This window comes from Capra hircus, chromosome 20 (assembly GCF_001704415.2).
Source record: "Capra hircus breed San Clemente chromosome 20, ASM170441v1, whole genome shotgun sequence".
In the NCBI taxonomy this organism is placed as follows: domain Eukaryota; kingdom Metazoa; phylum Chordata; class Mammalia; order Artiodactyla; family Bovidae; genus Capra; species Capra hircus.
This window is the reverse complement of record NC_030827.1, coordinates 49,044,092-49,049,144: the sequence shown is the minus strand read 5'-3', so window position 1 is coordinate 49,049,144 and position 5,053 is coordinate 49,044,092. Positions and strand designations below refer to the sequence as shown.

General features: G+C 37.3%; 1 pseudogene; it reads right to left on the bottom strand.

Moving 5' to 3' along the window:
* Positions 336-1,669, bottom strand: LOC108638395 (annotated as a pseudogene).

Genomic DNA, 5,053 nt, shown 5'->3' with positions numbered 1-5,053 from the left:
CATGAATCTTGTAGGGGAGCAAAATCTGCCACCCCAAATATGTCTCTTTGTTATAAGCATTATTTTAGGCTCATTAGTTTTAAGAGACTAAAGAGTCTGGAAGTTTACTTAACTGTCTATAAGAATTTAGAGGGAGGGTTTATACCAAGAAGAGAGTAATCACCAGAGATAACTACAGAGATTATAAGCTGGTTTTGATAGTCTGGGTAGAATTTAGGAACATATCTTTTTTCAAAGCTTTCTCTGTGTCCCATTATGTCTACATGGCAGGAAAATCATGTTATTGTTGTTGTTGTTTTATAAATGGTGGGAGTATGGTTTATTAAGCTTGTACCTTAGTACAGGCACTGGGCTTTCCCCATGGTGCTCTTAATGTTCAAAACCCAGACCTGACGAGATCGGGCGCGTTCAGGGTGGTATGGCCGTAGACAAAGGGGACGCTGTGGCTGCATGGGCTGGGAAGAATTAAAGATTTTAAAATTAAAAAAAAAAATAAAATAAAAAAAAAAAAAAAAAAAAAAAAAAAAAAAAAAAAAAAAAAAAAAACCCAGACCTTCTGCCAAGTTTTCTTGAGCAGTGGCATCAAGAATTTGAAAGCTAAGTGTATTTTCTACATCATCTGTCATCTTTGTGTGGCCAAAAGCTACGGCCAGACACAGCACCTTCTTTATCTAGAACTTGATGGTGGACTTCATTTAATCAGCTTTGGCCACCACGTTCTCATTGTGGGTCAGCAAGGAAGGAAACTTGCCAGACTTATTCAGGTTTCTACCGAGGATATGTGGGATCTATTTGATCAGACTCTGAAACAAAAAAGTTATCATACTTCTTGGCCATCTTCTTGACCAGTTTCTTATTCTTGTTGGGTTTCTTCAGTGTCTAACCATGTCCATGTGGGGAATATCCATAGCCTTGGCCTCGTCATAGTGGTTCTGGTCCCCAGAACACATGCAGAGGACCTGAGACATGTAGAAGACTTAATCTTCAGCTCAGTCTAGTTGAGTCGCTCAATAGTGTCCGAATCTTTGTGATCTCATGAATTGCAGCTCGCCAGGCCTCTCTGTCTATCACCAACTCCCAGAGTTCACCAAACTCACATCCATCGAGTCAGTGATGCCATCCAGCCATCTCATCCTCTGTTGTCCCCTTCTCCTTCTGCCCCCAACCCCTCCAAGCATCAGGGTCTTTTCCAATGAGTTAACTCTTTGCATGAGGTGGCCAAAGTACTGGAGTTTCAGCTTCAGCATCAGTCCTTCCAATGAACACCCAGAACTGATCTCCTTTAAGATGGACTGGTTGGATCTCCTTGCAGTCCAAGGGACTCTCAAGAGTCTTCTCCAACACCACAGTTCAAAAGAATCAATTCTTTGTCACTCAGCTTTCTTCACAGTCCAACTCTCACATCCATACATGACCACTGGAAAAACCATAGCCTTGACTAAACAGACCATTGCTGGCAAAGTACTGTCTCTGCTTTTCAATATGCTATCTAGGTTGGTCATAACTTTCCTTACATGACCCAAAAGCATTCGTCCTTCTGAAGGTCATAGTTCTTCAGACTGATCTGAAGCTCCACTGTCTCCAAAAGCTTCCACTTCCCACACTGGTTCCCCTGCACGACTTTCTGCACCACCTCCTAGATGGTGTCTCTGGAGACTTTGTTGCTCATGGTAGGTGACATTGGGATAACCTGAAGAGAGCAGGAAAAACATTTTTATTTTGCTGCCAATGGACTTGCCTTTGAAGCCCCAGGGCCCGCCCCCTTCTCCTTAGCGGAGGATGCCAAATAAACCTGACTGTCCTTGAGCTTCTTATATGTACAGAATTAAATTAAATGTGTTTTTCTTTCATTAATCTGTCTTACATCATTTATCAGACTAGCCAAAGAATCTATAAGAGAAGAAGGAAAAAGTCATCATTTCTTTCTATCTCTATTGCATTCCTGAGTTTTCTGAAATAATAAGACCAGGACAATGTTTTAAGTTAACTGAATTCTAATACATTCAATGAAATTTGCATTATCTGTAATTGGAATATAAAAAGAATTATTATATATGTATATTATATATATGTCTGTGTGTGTGTGTATTAAATCAGTTGCACTGTAGTTTGCCAAGGTAGGTTTTTTTTTTTTTCCTTTGATTGGTCCTTACTAAGTCTACTAAATATCCTCACACTTAGCAATAAACTGAGACTTAGGCAATACTTTCTTCCTAATTGGGCTTCCCTGGTGGCTTAGAGGGTAAAGCATCTTCCTTTAATATAGGAGATGCGGGTTCAATTCCTGGGTTGGGAAGATTCCTTGGAGAAGGGAACGGCAACCCACTCCAGTACTCTTGCCTGGAAAATCCCATGGACTGAGAAGTCTGGTAGGCTACAGTCCATGGGGTCGCAAAGAGTCGGACACAACTGACCAACTTTACTTTTCTTCCTAATTAAAGGGAAAAAAAAAAAAGTTTTCCTTGTCCTTTGTCCTGTGCTTTTCTTAAAGGAATATTAATCAAAGATAAAACACAATTATGTCATTGTTTTAAAATCAATTTAATGTATGACTAAAGTAGGAAAATGGAGTCTTTTTTGTTTGCTTTTTGTTTAAGGTATTTTTCCTAAAGGTATCTATTTGGTCTATCTAATTTGCTTACCTCTCTAAGCCCAATTATGCCACCTTTAGTGGCACCCCACTCCAGTACTCTTGCCTGGAAAACCCCATGGATGGAGGAGCCTGGCAGGCTGCAGTCCACAGGGTCGCTAACAGTCGGACCTGACTGAGCGACTTCACTTTCACTTTTCACTTTCGTGCATTGGAGAAGGAAATGGCAACCCACTTCAGTGTTCTTGCCTGGAGAATCCCAGGGACAGGGGGAGCCTGGTGGGCTGCCATCTATGGGGTTGCACAGAGTCGGACACAACTGAAGCGACTTAGCAGTAGCAGTAGCAGAAGTGATAAAATATTTAAATAATTATTAGCAGCTTTTTTCCTGAGCTTATAAACATATTTTGTTTGTTAGTATTGTCACTATTGTTTGAACATAATGTTACTCATTGACTTTGGGGGGGAAAAAGTCAATTCCAAATAAAAAGGATGTGCTACAGAGTCTAGGTTCTTATTTCTAAAACACAAAAGAACTACCTATTTTGTAATTTTGTATTTATACATACTATTGTGCTGAAGTGTTGAGTGCTACTCTAGTGAAATTTGGAGCATTACAAAATTCCTCAATCATGCCAGACAGTAGTTCACTCTCAAAGTTTTAGACATGGTTAGTTAATGGAGCTCCATTTAATCCACTGTAGCAAATAAGAAAAATTTAAAAGTGTTCTGCTGTATTTCTGTTCTGGTTGTTACTGGCTTTGCTTTTGCTTAAGGAATCTTTTTCCCCCAGTTCTAGTATCTAACTTTATTTTAATAGTTTTTTTTTTTTTTCCTTGTAGACTCTTTTTTATTGTATTTAAACTGGTTTGGTGATCTTGGTGTAGACGAGTTCTAGAATTTTAAAATAAGCTATTACTAGATCCCAGGGGCACTTGGGTCCTTCCATTCAAAGTAGTGACAACCTAGCCTCTATCTTCCTTTCATCTCCAAGGATAGTTAAACCAACAGAAATGGATTTTAAAGAGATCATGAGATATTTTCCTGTATGAATTATAAAAATATATATACTGGTTTACACTGATGTGTTTAATAATGTCCTGGCTAATACAAATTAAGTTCTCCAAATATTTTCTGTTTCATTTCTTTATTTTTGGTTTACCAGACATATATTTTAAGTTATTGATTGCTAATAAAAATTTATAAAAAATGAGAAATAGTACTTTGTTTACAAAAGACAACTCTGTACTTTTTACTCAAGGTGATAACTAACACCCCTTGATTGTTAGAATTAAGGCAATTATCAGTTCTTAAGTGATTTAAGATTAGCACTGACTCCACCCATGATCTTGCCCTGGGAGTCCCAATGTCACCAAATGCTAAGACTGACATCTTAGAAGAAATTCCCTCAAACTCGCTGCTACCTGTCTTTGTGTCTTGTTATCCACTTTACATTCTACCATCTGCTGCACCACTGAAGTGACCTGTAATTAAGGACTTTGAAGAAAACTCACTATAAATTATGATTGGACATGGTCTTTCATGGACATTAAAATAAAACGTTGCTTCTGTTTTTACTATGAGGCAAGAATTCCCTTGCATGGGAACATCAAGAAGACTGGCATGTGCACGGAATAACCTTACTGTCTTAATAACTGCTAATTATGCATTTTATTTTTCAAACAGTACAGATACATGACAACACACAGCTGCTTCTCCAAGAAGATAAAAGATGTTATCTGGTGGAGATATTTTAGTTTACTTCCTTCCTGGATGTATATTTTTGATTTGTCTTAAATAATTTCTCAAACCATGAAGTTATTATACTTTTAATTTTCTTTAAAAACCATACTATGATTTTCTCATTAAAATATTTTTAATATAACATAGAAAGTTTTGGTCATATAAAATATGTTTTGAGAGGAAAACAAGAACAGCTAACTTGAAAAATCTGCTTAAAAAGATCAATTATATAATGTGCACAATATTGGAAAATTTCATGAATTTTATTTTAATATCTGTTTTCCAAATGCCAGATGTTCCCATAATGATAGATCCTGTGAGAAGAGGAAATTTTCTCACTTTATTTTTAATGATTTTAAAATTTATTCAACTCACAGATTTGCAAAACATGCTGTAGATATCTTCTTGAATTTCCATATTTTCTGTTTCTTAAGACAACACATTGCCATTTGGAAGAACTTTGATGCAAATTGAATGTTATCATTTGGAAGTATAATGTCAAGGGAGATTGAAAAAAGGTGTTTAGGTTATTACAAACAATTGACTGAACTCTCACTCCTATAAACCCTTCCCATCTTCAGAAATGAAATGCCACGTATTTTTTACAGATTTTCTCTAAATATGCTTAGCTACAGAGGTGTCCCTTTGAAGCCCCAGGACAGTCCCCAGTCACATCCTTCTGCGTCTCTAGGTCTCTAGGCTTATGTCCCAAAACCTTCC